The sequence below is a fragment of the Canis aureus genome, chromosome 17 (assembly GCF_053574225.1).
Source record: "Canis aureus isolate CA01 chromosome 17, VMU_Caureus_v.1.0, whole genome shotgun sequence".
In the NCBI taxonomy this organism is placed as follows: domain Eukaryota; kingdom Metazoa; phylum Chordata; class Mammalia; order Carnivora; family Canidae; genus Canis; species Canis aureus.
In genome coordinates, this window is record NC_135627.1 from 43,688,945 (window position 1) to 43,710,761 (window position 21,817).

The window sequence follows — 21,817 nt, forward strand, 5'->3', positions numbered from 1 at the left end:
CATTGAAGTAAGGTTAATATATTAGAATACATTAAAATGTTCTTTAAAAAACACAATTAGCAAGGTCATAAGATTTTAAGAAAAATACACTAGGAGATTTAATATTAAAACACATAAAAGAAATCACTATCCAGAGCTTTTACAAATCAAACTCATTTAAACCATTAAATTTCCAATATAAGAAAAAAGTAATTAGCTTGAATTAGTGTTGTTAGAATGTCAAATCATACTTGAAAATTTTCAAAAAAAAAAAAAAAAAGAAAGAAAGAAAAGAAAATTTTCAGGTTGATAACCAATGTCACCCAGGCATTTCCCAAATAAGAGTCAAGATAGTGATCAGACTGCTCCATCATTAAACAAAATAAAACAAAACAAAACATTAAAAGCTATACTTGCATTAGAAAAAGGAAATAAGCATGGACCTAAATTTTGTTCTGTCTCTAATTGTAAGATGGCCATTTATTGACATATTCTGTCTCTAATTGTAAGATGGCCGGCTTTGACTATACTTCATATCAGAACTTTTGCCCAAGATATGGATATGGATATCCTCCATCTACTGTTGAATAAAGATGTGGTGTACACACACACAATGAAATGTTACTCAGCCATAAGAAAAGACTGAAATCTTGCCATTTGCAATGACATGGAAGGAGCTACAGAGTATAACACTAAGCGAAATAAGTCAAAGAAAGACAAATATCTTAGGATTTCACTCCTATGTGGAATTTAAGAAATAAAACAAATGAACAAAGGAAACAAAGAGAGGCAAACCAAGCAATATACTCTTAACTCTAGAGAACAAACTGATGGTTACCAGAGAGGAGGGGGTGAGGTGGGAGATGGGTGAAATGGGTGATGAGGTCGCACTTGTGATGTGCACCAGGTGTTGTATAAAAATGCTGATTTGATGTACTGTACACCTGAAACTAATAGTACACGGTATGTTAACTATTGTAAAGAGAAGCAAACAAAACAACTTTTCGTTATTACCAAATAAAGGCAGCACACTGTGAAATTTAAAGAGCAGTATTTTACTAATTAAACTCTAAGTTTATAAAACAGAAATGAAAAGTTCTTAATTAAAAGACTTATTGGTTAATACTTTATACCTGTTACACAAACATCCTCTCCACAAGAAAACCATGATGTATTTATACAACTCGGTTTCCTATAGATCATGTTGCTACTTCTCTCTCTCCTGAACAGATGGAGGAGTTAAAAACACAGTGCATGCAAACTCTAAAAGAAGATGCTATAGAATTCTCAACGTCATCCTGTGTTCCACATGCACCACCCCCTAGAATGTTTACATTGCTATTGCTGATGCCCCAGATCTGCCTGCCTCATCCTGACCTGCCCTGAAACAGCTGTCTGAAAACCGTTAGCTTCTGGGCTCAATTTTGTCCAGGTTTTCAGGGCCAAGAGTACGAAGCAATTCTACATGTTTGTCTCTTTAATGGTGAGGCTTGACAATATTCTGCAGCCCCTAACCTGCAATCTGGTGTGTTAGCACTGAACTGAGAACGTCCCATCTTACAATATGCTTAGTATCCTAAGTTCCTTCTTTTGTTCCCTACCTCATTAGACTACTGCTGGCATATAAACCTAATTTCCCATTGTTGTCACAACCCACTGTGAGTCACTTTGTGATTTTCTACAACTATCATGGAAAGAGAACTTTGTACTCAAATGCCTCCCTCTAACATGAGCTCTGATTTAACCTCACTTAAATTCTCTCAAAACCACGGATAGAAGGCGAAGGAGGATCAATAAAGTATCCTCCACTCCGAGAGGGCATTTTAATACCAAACTACACAGCAAGCCACTCCCTATCACTTACAGAGTTTTATAGTCAGGGTAACTTACTGACGGGGACGGGAGGACGGAGGACTCAGATCACCACGCAGCTATTCTCTACCAAGCCCAAACTGCAACCTTGAGTTTTAGAGAGTGAGGGGCATGGTGGTGAGGTCACAGGGCAGTTAACTAAAGTGGAGACTTCTGTGCACCAGTCATCTCTACTAGTTATCTAAAGTGGTGCTATCTGTGTGCCAGAGGGGAGAATAAGATAAAGGGCCAAAGATGAAGTCCGTGTTGTCAGCATTCCTACAACCACTGTTTGAAAAAGATGCTTTCTGAAATTACTATTCTGGTGTGTTTTTAATTTTTTTAATTTAATTTTTTTAATGATGTATGGTTGACACCCAGTGTTACATTAGTTTCCAACATATAATATAGAGATTAAACAAATCTATACTTTGTGCCATGCTCACAAGAGTAGCTACCATCTGTCACCACACAACACTATTATAGTACCACTGACTCTGTTCCCTATGGTGTACTTTTTATCCTCGTGACTTACTCATTCCAAAACTGGAAGCCTGCATCTCCCTCTACCCTTCAGTCATTTTGACCAACTTCCCAACTCCCTCCTCTCTGGCAACTACTAGTTCTCTGTATTTATGGGTCTGTTTCTGCTTTTTGCTTATTTACCATTTTTTTTAAGATCCCACAACAAATTGAAATCATGTGGCATTCTCTGATTTATTTCACTTTGCATGATGCCCCCTAGGCCTATCCATGTTGTTGCAAATGGCAAGATCTCATTCTTTTTTTTTTATGGATGAGTAGTATCCCATTACATATATCCCATTATATATACATACACACACATACATACACACATATATACACATATACACACATACATATGTAGTAGAATATATATATGTATATACATGTATATACACATTATATTCAATGGATATATAGTATAATGGATAATATTGGATAATTAATTGGAATATATATCCATGATAATGGGTGCTTATTGCAACATTATTTACAATACCCATGATATGGAGCAATATATATATATATATATATATATATATATCATATATATCATCCTCCTTATTCATTCATTCATTGATGGACATGTGAGTTGCTTCCATATCTTGACTATTGTAGATAATGCTGCAAAAACTATAGAGTTTTTTGCAGATAGCCTACATCTTTTTGAATTGTTTTCATTTTATTTCCATAAATACTCAGAAGTGGAATTTCTAGATCATATGTGATTTTAATTTTTTGAGGAACTTCTACACTGTTTTCATAATGACTGCAATGATTACATTCCCAGCAATAGTGCATGAAGATCCTTTTTCTCCACATCCTCACCAACACTTGTTTCTTGTCTTTTTTATTTTATCCCTTTTGAAAGATATAAGGTGATATCTCACTGTGGTTTTGATTTTCATTTCCCTGATGATTACTGATGTTGAGCATCATTTTCATATGTCTGTTGGCCATCTGTATGTATTATTTAGAAAAATGTCTATTCAGACTCTCTGCCCATTATTTAATCAGATTGTTTGGGGATTTTGGTGTTGAGCTGTAGAAATTCCTTTTATATTTTGAATATTAGCCCCTTATTTATTGGACATACCATGTGTTAATATCTTCTCGCACTAAGTTGTCTTTCGCTTCATTGGTGGTTTCCTTTGCTGTGCAGAAATTTTTATTTTGATGTAATCCCAATAGTTTATTTTTGCTTTTGTTTCCCTTGCTTATGGGAATATATATATATATATATATGAATATATATGGGAATATATTATGGGAATATATCTAGATAAGTGTTGCTCAAGCCAATGTCCAAGAGATCATTATGTTTTATTTTAGGAGTTTTACGGTTTCAGGTGTCACATGAAGTCTTTAACCCATTTTGAGTTTATTTTTGTGTATGGTTTTAAAAAAGTGCTGAGACTACTGCTCTTATACTGTGAGTGGTCCCAGAACTATTTAGGTAAGCTGGTCCAACTTTTGGTAACCACATTTCGGAGCTAGACCTTCCTCTGTAAGGTACAATATCTTCTTCCTCCCCCCATTCTGGCATTTTCCTCTATTAGAAAACTCATAATGAAGGTTTCAGCACTGTTTGACAAAAAAGGTCCATGTGAGCTTTGAAGTCATACTTTCTTGGAACCACTAAATTAGGAAACCGTGGTCGATAGATCAAAAAATGCATTTGAAAATTAATGATTATGATTATCTTCCTAAGCAAATTGCTTTGGAGGTTATGAGAGCTTTGTTCATAAATGCAGTGGAATGAGCATCAGATTAAAACCTAGCTGCTCATGAGTTGGTGAAATTGTGAAAGTAACAGATTCTGAGACGCATGTGCTTTTCTGTAAAATAGAAGCATTTAGAACGACAGCCTTCTTATATTGTGCCAGAGACTGATAAAGTTTCAAGTGTTTTGTTAAGTTCCATGTAAATGTTACAAAAACAAAGAAGTGCCCTGATGAATTAAATATAATATTCAGTCCCAACACTTTCCCATTACAAAAATAAGAACATAAACAAATCAAAATTCTAATCAGATTTTAAATTGCACTTTGTAATAAAATTTCCTAACAAAATTATGTATTTCCAAATTCTGTTTAGTAGTCAGAGGAACTTAGTCTATGCATGCAATGATGCCAGTGTATGACCAAAATGAACCAAAAAACCTGAACTGCCCACCTTAAGAGTAAGTCAGAGCTACTAGCTCGACTACATTTCTGATCAGTTCCAGTTAGCTCAGGAATATTAGTCCTAGGAGATTCTCTTGCCTCTAATGTATGTTATCAGACTTTAGGCCAATGTGAAGCAAAAGATAAAATACTGCATTTATTTTTTTCACTTTAAAAATATTTACTGAGCAGCTACCACATGCCAAGCTCTGTTCTAGGCAATGAGGATAGAACAGGAACCAAATCAAATAATGAGGCTGCCTTCTAGGGGCATAAAATGTAGCTCCGGAGACAGAATAGAAACATACAGACCAATAAATATCATGATAGACTCTTCCTTGAGGATTCCCAACCCCATCTCCTTATCCTGTGCACACAGCATGCAGTGATTTTTTTGTTTTCCAACTTCCCTTTCAGTGATAATGGGGACATATTACTGGGTGCTGGCTAATGGGAAGCATTGTGTATGCCACTCTTAAACCTACCCATGACAAGCCCTGTAATTTTTCTTCACTCTCTTGCCATTAATTCACTGACATAATACTGATGATCTTAGAAAATGGCAAAGGCTCATGAAGGAAAAATTCATGACCCAAAGTGTCCAAGCTCAGAGCAGAATCTCATTGACAAGGGTCCAAAGTGTAATGTGAATGAGAAATCAATTTGTACTGAACTAAACCAGTATGTTTTTGTTGATCGTTTGTTATAGAGGCTATAGAGTTAATTACACTCACTAATGCAAATGTACGAACTTATTGGCAAGTAGTCATATATACTGTGTAAAAGCATCAACATAATAAGATATATAGAGAAAGGGCTATTATAGATAATATAACCAGAAAAAGTCTTTGGGTTTTGGTAAAGTTTGAACAGAAGGTGAATAAAGAGACAAAATTGTGTTTATTTGGGGATGGACATTCATTCTCTAGTTACATAACATCTATAAATACCCTGAAGCAAAACGGTATCTGGCTTTTTTGAGGAACTGAGAAAAAGAATATAGTTGGAAATGTTGGAAAGAGAGTTAGGGGTCAGATCATTTTAGGGCACATTAGGATTTGATTTAAAACTAAAAGAATTTATCAGAACATTTCCATTAAGATCATAATGATGGAAAACAATACTGCAGTCCAACTAAAAAGAATACTTTGCAAGTGCGAAGTGAAAGTACTATTTGATCTATAGGAACTCTGTTTTTTATAGCATTTACTGGTAGTGTCATCTTTAACATTAACCCGTTTGTATTGGCTCATATGCTGCAATATTGGAAAGATCTTTGTTCCTATGTCATTTCGTCCTTCTCCATAGCAGTAATGTTGCCACAGAATCTTGGTCTGTGCAAATTCTTAAACCCCTCATGCTTCCATCATATAATACTTTTAGATCATTTTGACCAACATTTGCTACTTTTATATTTTCCAGAGGATTGTTAGTTGTGTACCTTTATACTGGATATTCCTATACAATATCAATAGCAACTAAGCAGCAATATGAATATGTATAGATTCATTTTGCTCCAAGTCCACAATATTCTTCTTTTTTAAGCAAAAATAAAAGCAACAAATTATATTATTTGATTGCTTTAGAAAGCCTACCAAACATTAAAAATAAAGGGAATTTTTCAAGGTCCAATATATTATAAGTGACTGCACCGGTTGCAGATCCAATTTCATCCTAGCTCCAAAGTATTCAGTTGTTTTAGGATAATTCAAATGTAGGGAATTTTTATATGTGGAAAAAATATTTTTCAAGTAATGTGATTTGTCATTTTAAGTTCACTACCATCCATTGATTTCTATTATATTTTCTTTTAAGCAATGAAAGAAAACTAGTCCAATTTTTGAAAATAACTATATTTTTATTGCTTAAAATTTGAAGTTGAGAAACAAAAGCAAATTATGTCTGTGAAAGTAATGACTATCTTCATTTACTGCTTCACAACAAGATAAAAATCATCACTATCAGAATATTTCACATAAACAAAGTAAGGTTTTATTAATTAAGTGATTTAAAAAGAGGGGTGCCTGGGTGGCTCAGTTGGTCAAGCATGTGCCTTCGGCTCCGGTCATGATCCGGGGGTTCTTGGACTGATCCCAGCATCTGGCTCCCTGCTGAGTAGACAGTCCGCTTCTCCCTCTGCCCCCCCCCCACTCATGCTCCCTTCTCTCTCTCTCTCTCTCCGCTCTCTCTGTCTCTCTCTCTAAGGTAAAGTCTTAAAGAGATTTACTAAAAAGATAAAACATATAAAGGAATACTCTAATATAACAGTTCAATTATGGATTAGCTTTCCATAAATTGAATGTTCAAACCACCAATTAAAAGCATTATTCCTATAGGAAAGTGATTTATCTTCTCTGCTCCAGTTTTATACTAATAAAAGAAAATATGAAAAACTACTACCTACATAGTTATATCATTAATAATAAAATGGTCTTAATGAGATAATGCTAAAGATGTCATTGAGACCTTCTCATAACAAACACATTACACATATATTTTCTCTAAAATTGCAATATTTAAATGGAAATGTCAGTATTCCATTGTTTACTCTGTAAACAATTATATTGCATTGAAAAATTGCAGGAAAGGAGAAAAAGTGAGTCTAAATTTTATAATAATTATTCAATATTATCAGGAAATATTCTATCTGGACTCTGCCATTAATATTTTAAATGTGGGGGCCCCCTGTGTGGCTCAATCAGTTAAGCATCTGACTCTTATTTTCACACACACACACACACACACACACACACAGACATATATATAACAAACCTAAATAGGGAAAAAACCTACTTCCAGTAATCATTGTTAGAAATTAAGATTGCCTGGAATGCTTTAGCACTGCTTTATCAAATATTTATTATTATTACTTTCACTTATATTTTTGAAAAGCATGATAGAAGTCTATTTACAATATCCTGCATTTTCAATCGTGTATCATGATAAAATAATTCAATTTGTTCTGGTTGTCATCCTCCATTGTTACCATCAAATATACAAATAAACAAGTATGTCTCAACAGTAGAGTTCAATTTGAAAACTACAAAATTTCTTAATGACTTTTTTAATATCAACAGTCTTCAGTAGTTTTCATTTATTCAACAAAACCAGAAGTGTAATTGGAGTCTATTGCACTCAAACTCATCATCTAAAAGAATTACCATTAAGAAAATAGTTTCCAATCTTATGGGTTTTATCTTATTTTCTGGTGCTATAAATAACCCAATGCCTTGCAGTAAGTAGGAAGTAGACAGCATTTTCTGAATGAATGCATATGTTAACAATGAAGCTATACTTTTGTAAGAGAGAAAATAACTTTGGCTGTGCTTTGAACAAATAAAGATTTTGAACATGACACAACCTAACAAAGAAAGTGTTTCTTTGAGAATAAAATGCTTTTTAACCTGTGAAATATATATAATTAGCTCTAAAAGGATCTTACTTTAATCTAAGGCTTAAAAAGGAGATATGTTTTACAAACACGCAGCTAGACATTTCTAGCTAAAGAATAGTGACAATAGGACTTTTCTTCTGACATGAGTTAGGGATCCCTTTAAAGTAATCACTTGCTTTAATAAAGCAGCAATCCATAAATAACTGCAACACATCTCTTTTATATGTTCTTGATAAAGGACAGATGGGTTAACTCACACTATTATGAATTCTTAATGAAAGGCTAATAGAAACTTATCAACCTAATCCAGAAAATTTGCTGTAATATTTTGCATGCTATTTTTTTAACATTGGGAATTCTATTAGCATCCAAATCTAGTAGTGACAACTGATAGGAGGCATTTATCTGAGGAACACCTACAGCACAACTGAGATGGCTGCTTTAAGTAGGTTCCCTTCCTTTCTCCCAGTTACCAGTATTTCTCTTCAAATGTGTCCTTAGCATAAGAGAATCAACTTTACAGGTAAAAACAGTTTTACTAACAAAGTACCAGCTGTTGGATTCTTAGAGTACATAAATAGCAATATAAGTTTGAAATCTATTTGAAAGAAACACTTCGTTAGAAAAAAAAGAAATAACAACCACTCAAATGACAAGTTACATATGGAAGGAATATTTCGAAATAGCAAATATATCTTGTTCAAAGTAACTGATGAAGATTCGTTGAGATCTGACAAGTTTTCTGTCATGAGCAAAAATATTTTTGATTTTTTTTAATTTTTATTTTATTTATGATAGTCACACACACACACACACACAGAGAGAGAGAGAGAGAGAGAGAGAGAGAGAGAGAGAGGCAGAGACATAGGCAGAGGGAGAAGCAGGCTCCATGCACCGGGAGCCCGATGTGGGATTCGATCCCGGGTCTCCAGGATCGCGCCCTGGGCCAAAGGCAGGCGCCAAACTGCTGCACCACCCAGGGATCCAGCAAAAATATTTTTAAAACTTTGGTTCTTGGGGCAGCCCGGGTGGCTCAGGGATTTAGCGCCTGCCTTCAGCCCAGGGCATGATCCTGGAGACCTGGGTTCGAGTCCCATGTCGGGCTCCCTGCGTGGAGCCTGCTTCTCCCTCTGTTTGTGTCTCTGCCTCTCTCTGTGTCAGTCATGAATACATAAATAAAATCTTAAAAAAAGAAAAAACTTTGGTTCTTATCACAGCACTGTGCTATAGAATGGTAAGGCACGCCAAAATTGTGAGCTGAGCATGTAATTTTAAATTTCTTATAGACAAAATATCGAAAGGAAACAAATTAAAATGATTTTGATAATGTCTTATCTAACTTCATATGTCTAAATTATCATCATTTTAACATGAACCCAACCCATAATTGTTAACAAAGTATTTTACATTCTTGTTTTTATCTTGCCTTTGAAGTCAGTTTTAAATTTCAAAAACATACATCTCTGTTCAGAGTAGCCACATTTCAATTTCTCAATAGCCATATCTTACCATTCTATAAATGAGAAAATTGCATGCCAGAGTTGAAGTGAAAGATCAACAATTTATCAACTTGTAATGTTAGAACTATGACTGCATTAGATTTCATTTGACTTAAAATCAATTCTGTTTTTCTATTCTAACACAAAATGATACAGTACAGTGTGATCGGAGTAAAAATTTGTCCATGTTTTTCTAAGTAATTTTAATTTGCTGGGTTTAATCTGTTATATTTTTTGCTTGTTTTACTTGTTTATCGTGCTTCCAGTAATCAAGAGGAAGAAAGAAGGGAGGCAAAATATGCACCGGAAAAGAAAGTGTGATGTGAAAGCAAGTTAAAAGTACTTGATCAAATAAAGAGAATTATTTTTGCTGTTTTTTACAAAGAATAACAGAATAATAATATAAGAGATTATTATTGGGAGAACAAAGCTAATCACTGATATGGCTAAAAAATTTCATAGTATTAACAAGATTATGACAAAAGTTTAGATTTTCCCTTTTGTACGCCTGAAACTAATATAATACTGTATGTTAACTATACTGGAATTAGTTTTTTTTTTTTTTTAAGTTCAGATTTCTCTAGTAGGCGGTCTAGCATTTCCTTTAATCAATCTGTGTAAATCTTGCTAATGAACATACACTGCACTTTCATTATGTGTGTGTATTAGAGAAGGTGAATGATTGATTCCATCTGTATTAGTAGATTTTTTAGAATTATGGACTGTTATATTATTAACCTTTGCAAGCGTTTTGTAGGGGGTAACTTTTTCACTAACCACCCTTATTGTTACCAACTGCATTTGAAAGAATCAAAAGCAGTAATGGAAACTCAAATCAAGTAGTATCTGACCCAGAGGTTAAATGGGCACGCAGAGTTACAAATAAGCTTTGGGTTCATTCTTTGCCTTATATTTAAAACAGTTGTTGTTCAGTAGCAGAGTTGACTGCTTATTCTTTTATCTATATAGAATGAGAATTTAAGGCCTTCAGGCTGCCTTTTCTTCCATGCCAAAGATGTTAATAATGTATCTGCCTACCAATGTGACAAAGAATATGTGTCTGCTGGGTTCTTTTCTTTGAAGTGAGGTGAAAACTGAAAACTACTTTGTCATTTGAAAATCCTTTCCATATAAGTCTTCCATCTCACACCCCCTGCAGAGACTGCAGTCTAGGTTAACTTTGGGCATAAGAAATTCATGAACTTGCCCCTGGTTAATAGATAATAAAATATACACATATACATATATACTCATATATATATATATATATGAGACATACTTCTCTTGTGTTTAAGTGTTTGAAGTAATACATGGTTGAACACTTCATAAAAATTGTATAATATATGCATTTTTTAAAATGTGAAAACCAAAGCTGAGCTTAGTAAAAAACAGTGCCAAATAAATATGAAAAACTGTTACCATTTTAAGAGAGCTTGTTTTTGATAAAGCAATTTATTTCTGGAAGCAAGCGCTAACAATTATTATAAATAGTAAATGACATTGAGCCATTTGCTTACCCACTCCCCATCTAAAAATATCCTGACATCAACTATAATTGAGCAGTTACTCAAGTTTGTACATGTATTTACTATTCATTTTGGTATAAAAACATTCGATGGCATGTTAAAATACTTGCATTTATATCCAGAACAGGATAATAGAATCCAGTGGTCATCATGCTAGGTGAAAACATGGGCAGTCACACAAAAATTTGTCCTTTTGGAAGGATGAAAATAGTGTGTGTAATTGAAGCAATCTTTCATACTGCAGCAGGGACAATTTAAAAATGAAAATAATAGCCTCATTAATCGTCAATCTCCAAAGCCATGAAATTTGTGTTAAAGATCTCTGTTCCTCTTGCTAGTTAGCAAGGACCCAAGCCACCGGTAGTAACCATTCTGCCTAATTTACACTCTTTGTGTCAAAAGGAGAAATGAAAAATAGGGGATGACAGAGGTGAATGAAGCTGTCCTTCCCTTAATTTTATTTAACTCACCATAACCAGCTCTCTCAAGATGTGCTCCGGGAATAATTCGCTTTTTATATTATCCACCAGCACCACCACGTGGTGAAATTTTTACTTTCTCTCTGAAATGATGACTTGAAGACAAAATAAAAACAATACTGGGATAATATTAGTACCAATTAAGCAGCTGAAATATATCCCATAAAAAGTGCATCTCAGAATCCCCAGGCTAAATCAAAGAGCCACTGAAAATATTACATTTCAGAAATCAAGAAATGAGATAATTTAATGCATAGATTGCTTTGGTTATGCTTATTTTTCTTGTTTTATGTTACCCATATTTTATTCCACAAAGAGGTATTTTTTTTTACTATTGCAATTTATTTTCATTTTATTCCTCCATACTGTCAATTTACTCTAACAGCATAAAAATATATAATCTTTTGATTGCACATTATTTGATTTGGTGGCAGAATTTTGAAGAATAAAAAAATGAACTATAAGTTTAAATATTTGTTATTTCAGTGGAATAATATATGAAAAGCTATAAAATGTTTTAAATTGGTCTAAGAAAATCATTTATCTTTGTGATAATATAAATACAAAGTGTAAATAAATTTTTTACCTACTGTGAATAAAACTATACACAATATACATTTTTAAAGACATTTGTTTAAAAATGACACAGTTTTAAGTATTGTCATTTTGGAGTCCTAAAATAGAATATGTCATTTGTAAAAATAAGGAATGGAAAAAGCTGGATAGCAAAAAAACTGTTGTCAGATTTGCCAGGTAAAAAGTGCCAGGGTCCTAGTAACAGATTGCATTATAATCATCTATGCAGTGGAGAGCATTGAGCACTAGAGTCTGGTCTGTGTAATTTTAAGGATGGTATTGCAAGGTGGAGATATAGTTCAGTTGGCATTAGTTTATAATGTAGAGCTTTGGTTGGTGGGCAAAGGAAGGCAAGTGTACTGATGTGTATATTTGATAATTGAACTGTGAATCTTGATAAGTAAGTTATTTTAGTTGGTTCATTCTTATCTTTCAGAAATAAGCATTCTCCAGAACAAAGAGATAAGTTTTGCCTAACCCTAGTATTGTTTAGTGCCAACACAGGTAAGTAATCTTTCTCAAAAATTCATTCCGATGGATAAGCATGTACGTTTGTCTCCGAATTGCTTAATATAAGAAAGAGTAAAATATGGTGGGTTAAGTTCTCTATTCATTTCTGAAAACCACAGGAAAAACAGCATCAACAAACTCACGTCAATTACAACTGTCAGGAGATAACCCACTGTGGGTCCCCTGCATCACTACAAGTCTTACAGTCTGTCTTTGTACCAGACTATCTTTTCAAGGATGTTTGTAAAATGAGAAGTCTGAGAAATACAGCTTGTTGTATACCTTCTGGGGTTGAATCAGGGATTCCCAAGGTTGTAATAGATGATGGTAGCAATGAGATCCATGCTACCTAATATACAGCATCAGACCAAAACACAGGACAGTTTATTTGGTTGAATCACACCTGTCGCCATAAAGTTCAAACGAAAAGTAAGTGCCAAGCCTTGTTTAATGGCATGGAACACCTCTTTCCCTCTTTATTCCTTCAATCTCTCCCCCTCTATTCACAAGTCAGAGACTTTATAGTAAAAGATAAATAAGGTGGGGCTAAGGACACCTTGTCATCAAAGAAAATCAATGTCCCCATGTACCTGTCTGAGTATGCTGGGGAATTCTGAAGCAAGGGACTCAATTACAGCTCTGTTGAATATAGAAACTAAAGCTGTTATTTTACCCACAACTCTGGAAGGAAAAGGGGCCCTTATTCCACTTATTCTGCCTGGGCAGAGTTCACAGTGGAAAAGGAGAGCTAACATGACTCTGTTGACAGGGTCCTTTGAGTCAATTAGTTGTATTATTGTTGCTCCTACCTATAACGCTTAGCAGGAATTAATGTGCTGTACGCACGTGCCTCCTGTTTTAGAGTGCCAAAAGATGTTCTTCTCATCAGGAACAACCACACCACCTCTCTAGAAATGCCAACTTGCCTCTCTACAACTTCCTGGGTGGTCCAGCATTCAGTATAGAATACAAGAGGAGAAACTAAAAGTCATGACTTTGATCAAAGTCTTAAAGGCAGCAGGAGTGTGAGATGCAGTATCTCAATACATTAGCCCTGTATGTTCAGTGGTAAAGGGAGCTTAGAATGGATCTTTGCTTAAGTGAACTCATTTGTTGCCTCTATAGCCCTGGCTGCTACAGACTTTGCAACTATATCCAAATCCATTACACAAAATGATAGTACTTGGTAAGCAGTCTTGGACATACCAGGTTCAAGAAAAGTTCACAGTATAACATAAAGTATCCAATATGTGTTCATAATACTCCCCCAGGAGCATCTAAACTACCTTGTCATTTGCCAGTTTGGGGTGGATGAGGGTTTAGCATGAATGGTTCTAATTTCTAATGTCCAAAGCTTTACTATGTAGATGATATACTGTTGTATGACTAATCAGACTAGGACCCAGTGACCATGACAGTCCATGGACCTTCCTCCAGAAGGTGTCAATGATGAATTCTGATGAAAATTAGGGGCCTTATTGGTAAGTAATGTTTCTCAGAACTATGTGAGTAGATTCATAAGGATTATTTGACAGTTGAGGAACGATATCTCTCCTTGGCTCCCTTCTACCTTAAACTGAGGTTTTATATATATAGGCCACCACACATAAGACTTTTTTTAAAGATTTTTATTTATTTATTTATTTATGAGAGACACGGAGAGAGAGAGGGCGAGAGAGAGAGATAGAGAGAGGCAGAGACCCAGGCAGAGGGAGAAGCAGGCTCCAGGCAGGGAACCCGATGTGGGAGTCGAACCTGGGAATCTGGGGTCATGCCCCAAGCACAAGGCAGGCGCTCAACCACTGAGCCACCCAGGCATCCCACATCAGACTTTTTTGAGTGTTACCCAAACCAATAGATCTAACTCTTTAGAATCCATCCAGTAAACTGAACATGTTCTATATTTAGGGCACTGCAAGCCTAGTGTTCTCTTAAAGCCACATGTCTTGGTAAATGATGATTCTGCTGATTAGAGCTTCTAGCAAAGAGAAAAGCCTCTACTTGGATGCGTCTTTTGAGTTGTGGACTCACTTTCCAGATATGGTTAATAATTATTCCAATTTTTATAAATAAGTTATTAGCTTGCTACTTTACTCCGATTGAAACTTAACTCCTGACTCATGAGACCTTGTTTTTTGTTTTTGTTTTTTTTTTTTGAGACCTTGTTATTCATCATATTGCCATTTAAGAGTAAGTCATCACAAATCTAATGGTCAGCAAGTTAAAAAGGATCCAATGAGGCTTACCTGAGAAATAGATATGCAATATTAAAGAATGCAGATAATTGGGTCCCAGCATTATTTCATCTTTACCTGAAAAATTGGCAGCTATCACTTTAGGGAAAATTTAGCCCTAACTATGCTACTTGAAGCAAAGCTATTGAATTACCTAGACTCTCAATTTACAGATCTTGCCCTAAATTCCAGGCCTGTTTCAATGATGATTTAGATAAGTCAAAACCTGATAGTGTATAGTAGGCTGCTACCACTGGAGAACCTCAGCACCAGCTAAGCAGGACCAAACATGAATATTGTTTCTTCCCTCATTGAACAGATATCAAGGGCATTTTCATAGCTCTTCCCAAGTCTTTGTCAAATGAAATTTCTTATATTTTTTACCAACTCTTGGGCCATTGCTAATTGACTGCTTATTTGTCTGACATTTGGAAAACTATTGGCTGATAGATTTAAAACTGAAACTGATTTCAGTCACTGAATGAGCTGAGTTATGCATGTAGATGACCATTGTAAGAAAACAATCTCTGATGAGACAGACTGAAGTCGATCTACTAATCAAGCAACACTCAGATTCCTACCATTTCTGTCTGAATTCATCATCATACCAGGCATGGAAATCCATCACCAACACAAACCAGGCTCTAAGCAAACAATTCTGTATCTAATGCAGAGGATACAACTGCTTGCCAGATTGTCAAAGTTGACCCAGTTGTCTCAGGTTGACAGAAGTGTTGTCTCTACCTGCTTTTGGCATGTTGACTACATTTGATTTTGAGCCTCCTCTCAGGGGCTGTCAGTGGTGCTGTATAGTTGATGATATATTTTCAGGTTATGATGATGCCGTTTCAGTCAATCAACTGACTTGGCTACATCACATTGGCCCCTGAAACTATTATTTGCCATCTTTTCAGTTTTTCAGATTATTTCCCATCCAACAATGGTGCAGCCATTATCCCAGAAGCCTCTGAATACTGGACTCATGTCAAGTTATTTAATGGATGCTCCACATTCCCCACCATCCACTGATATCTGGTATTGCTGAGCAGTAGAATAGACTCCTCGAAAAATCCACTCAAAGATTTCTGACTCTATCTTCCTCACTTCTTTGACCTTAATAAGGCAGTTCTGTCACTGAATGTGCTATTTCTAGAAAGGGATCATTTCCTCTCAGTCTAGATAATGATGAAGACAAAAAGTACACGGGATATATAGCCATTTTTCAAAAATTTGTAATTCCATCCTGACTTTTCCTGGGTACTATGCTTTATTCTTCCCCTGTGGCAATCCAGGCTGATCTGGTTGATGAAATTTCCAGGTATCAGCAAGTCAAAAGAAGGCCTCAGGGATTCAATACTCATTTTGTTCTAGACACCTACATTTTTCATTTAGGATTGCAGTCTTATACAATAAAGATAATTAGCATTTGTTGTTGAGTACACTCCTTGCTGAGTTCCCTTTCTACCAGTAGGTCAAAGTGGAAGACAATGGATATCTATAAAATTATAGGGATGCCTGGGTGGCTGGCTCAGTGGTTGAGGATCTGCCTTGAGCTTAGGGTATGATCCTGGAGTTCCAGGATGGAGTCCCACATTGGGCTCCCTGCAGAGAGCCTGCTTTTCCCTCTGCCTGTGTCTCTGCCTCTCTCTGGGTGTCTCTCATGAATAAATATATAAAATCTCTAAAAAACAAGATTATGAAAATCACCTTGTTCCTTTTCTATCTAACCTTCAAGACAAAAGATCTTCATGAAGGGAGATGATAATTGAGCAAAAGGTAAATTTACACATACTGGAATGGTACACACTGATTTTGTAATGGTGGAAGGAAGACAACAACTTGACTCCTAGAGAGGGGTCACCTTAGAATATAGGACAAGTAGGATAGAGGGACATTAATGTCATCTCTCTCTCTTAGAACCATTTCTGAATCCTCCCTCATGAAGGAAAACACCATGGTACAAATCTTAAAAGCCACTGCAAGGACCTTAAATTTAACTCACTCTTAGGTCTGACATTTCTTGTTGAGTTGTTCTGACCTATTAGCAAACAACAAATGTTCTCAACTCCTGTACCTCCCACACAAAACACCTAACAATTACTCTAGATCTCTTCTCCACCTTCTTTCCTAAAACTATCACTTTGTTATGCCATGGAATGGATGTGTGTCACCTGACTGATGGTCTGGATATTAGGACAGATTGGTCCAATGGCCCTTAGAAGTCCTTGAAAAACAAATATTCAACTTAATTATTCAAACTCAACTGTGAAACTTACGACCTACTCTTTGGCTGGCAAATCCCTTTGGATGTTGGATGTACTATTACCTGTACCCAGTTATTGATGTATATCTCGTATGTGTATGTTGGTTGGTTCGAAGGGGGGTGGTCTCAACAATCTAAAAAAAAAAAAATTCTTTCTGGGGTAATTAGCTCATTAAATTTTATTTATTGTGTTGAAGTCAGTAATTAAAACACCTACCTCCTAAAAACATGAACACATGCACCCTCATTTGTAAGAGATCTTGAATCTTGAGAAACCACTCATGATAAATCATGTAACCCTCAGCAATAAATATGTCTCCAAAATGAAGTACACTTCGTTTTTTGAGGAAGCTTCCTAGAAGGATAATTGACCTAATGTTTACCAAATTTGTTAGGTAAAAGCAGAGCAGGGATCATTACTTCTCACTACTCACACAATGCCCTCTGTGTGCTCACCCTAGCACTTTGAATCATGAGGTTTTCCACAATGGATGATAGGAGGAGGCCCTGAGTCCAGGACACTGGCATTGTCACCACTCATTCTTTAGATCTTTTCCTGGCCTTATTCTCACACGTGTGCTTATCAATATTTAGCTGAATATTTGGGAGGTACCCTGTGAGGTGTTCTAGATGTCTACCTCCACTTCGTTACTCTGATCTATGAACCACCATTGTCACCTCTGCCTTTATTAACCTCCAGCTCACTGTCCTCAAATCAAAAAGTCTGTTGGGGTCATCTGCCTTTTTTCCCTTGTACCATGGCCTGGAAACACTATCAAGAAATTGAGGGTAGGCAACGATAGGGGTAATCTTGTTTGCTTCTTACTTCTCACAGTCACTGCCCCTTGTTGGCTGTCTGGTGTCTTTAAATATGTTATTTAAAATATTTTGGCTATTTTGTCTTTGTTTCAAACAGAAAGATAAATTAGGTCCCTGTTGGTCCATCTTGGATGGCAACAGAAGCCCCTTACAATTTTTATTATGGATTTTAGTATCACCTGGACAACTATAACTAACAAAGCAACCAACCAAATTATTTGATTTTTGACTGGAGTTTCATTGAATTTGCCAATTAATTCATTGAGAATTAACATCTTTATAAAGCTGAGTTTGCCATTTCACTGTGATTTTATGTCTCAATTTATTAATGCCTTTTATCTATTTTAATATTATTTTTATCATTTTATTCCTAAAAAGTTTGCACAGGGATCCCTGGGTGGTGCAGCGGTTTGGCACCTGCCTTTGGCCCAGGGCGCGATACTGGAGACCCGGGATCGAATCCCACATCGGGCTCCCGGTGCATGGAGCCTGCTTCTCCCTCTGCCTATGTCTCTGCCTCTCTCTCTCTCTGTGACTATCATAAATAAATAAAATTTAAAAAAATAAAAATAAAAAAAAAGTTTGCACAATATTTGTATAATTTATTTCCATATAGTTTATGACTTCTGTCATTATGGATAATATAATTTTTGCTTTTTATTTAATTTCCAGATTGGTTATTTCTGATATAGATCAGAATTGTTTTTAATAAAGATTGATCTAGGGGCACCTAGGTGGCTCAATCAGTTAAGCATCTGCCTTCAGCTCAGGTCATGATCCCAGGACCCTAAGACCCAGCCCTGCATCAGTGGGGAGTAAGCTTCTCCCTCTTCCTCTGCTCTTCCCCCTGCTTGTTCTCTCTTTCTCTCTCTCTCTGTCAAATAAATAAATAAAATCTTAAAAAAAAAGATTGACCTAATGGTTTGCATCTTTGTTTAACTATATTATCAATTTAATGACTATGCTCTTCCTAAGATTTCTAATTTTCTTTCAGTTTTCTTTCATTTCTGTATGATTTTGCCCTTTAGTTCTTGTTAATTATGGATATCACCTCATCATTTTCTTTTGAGAATACTTCAAAAAATCCCACTTAGAGTATTTTAAATTATTTTATGATATTAATTCTTAAAAACATGAACTAATAATGCAGTTTATTCTGATGGATGCCTTTCTAGTGTTAGATGTTTTTTTTCTTACATATCTAATTCAGAATTCGGGTTTGCAGATCTTTGAATAAAATGGTTTATCTTTAGTTTTATGGTTGTCTCCGCTCAACTCTCTGAGGTATTCAGTACAGAATGAAAGTTTATATGATAACTTTAGAGCTCTTGCCCCAGAATGATGGTTCTATTACCAAGCAGCAGGTTATGTGTCAATTCTTGGTTACAGTATTATACACATAGGGGGATAATTTTTTCCTACTAAATAGAACTGTACTCAAACCTTCTTTCAGATACGTTCATTAAAATTTAAGTGTATCCTCAAGAGGCAAACAACAATAGAATATTTCAGCCTAAAACAGGAGTATGGGGAGTATGCATACCATTCTTATGTTCAAGCAAATAGTCTTCTTCTTTAAATGGAAATGTTTTCTCGTTCTGTAATAATCAAAATATGTTGCAGTTATTTACTTGCATTTAGATATACAGTTCAGTCGGCTGGTGGCTTTAACTACCAACAGATTTGTCCTTTTATTTATTTTTTTTTATGGTCTCCAAATATATTTACTCTTAATTTTTTTTTTACTTTTTGATATATTTTTCAATATGATATAATTTTGAAGTAACATTTTACTATAATAGACAAAAAGGAATTCAACTGGATCCAAATATAAATAATAGCTTATACGGCCATTTATTTATTCATGTATTTACTTAAATCTGGTCATCTTCTAGAAATGATCTAATGTGGCTTACAGATATGCATCAAATGTAACACAGACATATAAACTAATATTGCTGGGGAGGAGAAGGAGAAAGTAAAGAAGGAAAAGAAGAAAGAGAAAGAGAAAAAGAAGAGACAAAGACAAAAAAAAGAGAAACAAATCATGAGATTAAAAATGAATAGTACAGCTGTCTATAAACTTTATATGGGTCAAACATTCTCTACCAGCTAGAAGGTAAAAGTTGGAATTAATTACACACTTAAAAAGGTCCACTTATGGCTTCCATTCAGTCTTTCCCACCATAATAGCCCTTACTTCACAGGTCAGGGAACCAATGTGGGTATTGTGTCAGCTTCTGAGAATATGTTCTCCAAACACACATTTCAGCAAAACGGCCATAAGGTGTGTTTGGGAACCACTCTACACATTATGAGACAGACCTAACCTAAAATTTCATTGATTACATGATGTCTGTGAGTCATTTCTGACTGGTAAACCACAGTAGTATTTTGGGTCTCTTGGAATTAATGTCATTTAAAAACCATTGTCCAGTAGTCCCCAGAAGAACTCGTTATTTCCTTTTCCCCAGTGCACAATTACCTTGGTAAAATGTTGTAGGGCCCTTTGGGGAAGGCTGTGAGAAAGACTAACAGTGTCAATTTTTAACAGTGTACAAAGGTCCTTCCTCAAAGGGATACAACTTCCCCTTCATTCAAAACGTTCAGGATGAGCACTGGGTGTTATTCTATATGTTGGTAAATTGAACACCAATAAAAAGTACATTTATAAATAAAAACAAACAAACAAACAAACAAAAAAACATTCTGGGACCCTTACACCAGCTCAAGTCTGGGAACTGATTTTGAAGACACGACTCTCCATTTTTATGATTCAGGATAGATCTTTGTTTTTTTTTAATCTCAAACTTTTTAACTTACACACACCAAGTAAGAATTTATTAGACTTCCTATCTGTGTCACTTCTAGGAACACTATGATTAACTAGCCAACATCATAGGGTCAGGTCAGTCAGACTATTCTGATTGTTGCTTTAACTCTGCTGTCCATTATAGTAACCACAGCCAATTGGCAGCCCCTTGGTCCTCCCACTGGGATCCAATTACCAATTCATTAACAGCAGTCACCAGTCACCACTGTTACGTCTGGCCTATTGGTAGGATCAATGACAGAGCTTTTCAAGGATTCTGGAACTCACCTCCCAAATTTCTTTCTCATAGTTGAGTAAAAGTATGTCTTCTGGACCCTCCCAGCATAAGTGTGGACACATATGTCTCATGGGATAAATCTGCTCTAACATTTCAATCTCCTTGAGGCTTTGAATCTTTCCCTTAGTAGGCCTAGCATTTCTAATTTACTCACTGTAGGCCACTATTTAGTTCATGTTTCAGCCAACCAACCAAAAAACAATTAGAGCCCATCCTAGCTTTCCAAGCTGCAGCCTTAAATGTAAAATCTCTGTTTAGTGAGTCCATATCAAAATTTAGCCTGATCCAACTTTATGTTCCTTCCATCATTATATCATACCCTCAATATCCATCCCCACATATGTTTCTGGGCTTCTGTGTATATACATTAAAAAAAAAAAAACAAAAACAAAAACATAAGAAGTCCTTTTGGACTGCTCACTTCCTTATGGGTCACATCCTGTACTTTACCTTTAGGAGCCTGCTGGGACTTAAATCTAGTTAGATCTAGAAGCAGAGTGGAATGATGGGGGTGAGTCTGAGGAGAATCAGCACTGTCTTGAATGGCAACTGCCTCAGGGGAGCCTATTATCATCTCCTCTAGCAATGCAAACTGGGATGGGGAGGCTACTATTGCTAGGATTGGTGAGGTACCTTTCCTTAGCAAAGAAGATTTATCAGAGTTTATAAGGTCGATGTTTCCAGTTTCATCAGGCATATCAGTCATCCCCATTCCAACTTAAAATATCTTATTCTTTCCCAGTAAGTGCCCTCACTTTAATGGACACCTGCAAGATTGGGAGTTCTACTTGCATTGTAATTTAGCCAATCACAGAATGAGGCTCTGCCTGTGATTTTCAGCAAACTCTGCCTGTGGCTACAGAAGATAAAAATTTCCTTCAGTGCAC

The 21,817-nt window shown here is 35.7% G+C and overlaps 1 long non-coding RNA gene across 1 annotated transcript in view; it reads left to right on the top strand.

Moving 5' to 3' along the window:
• The first annotated feature begins 1,325 nt into the window (after positions 1-1,325).
• Positions 1,326-21,817, top strand: part of LOC144287549 (uncharacterized) — a 70,258-nt gene continuing 49,766 nt past the window's right edge. The window contains exons 1-2 of the long non-coding RNA XR_013355332.1: positions 1,326-1,462; positions 12,431-12,498. This is a non-coding gene — a long non-coding RNA (uncharacterized LOC144287549). The remainder of the gene's footprint in view (positions 1,463-12,430; positions 12,499-21,817) is intronic.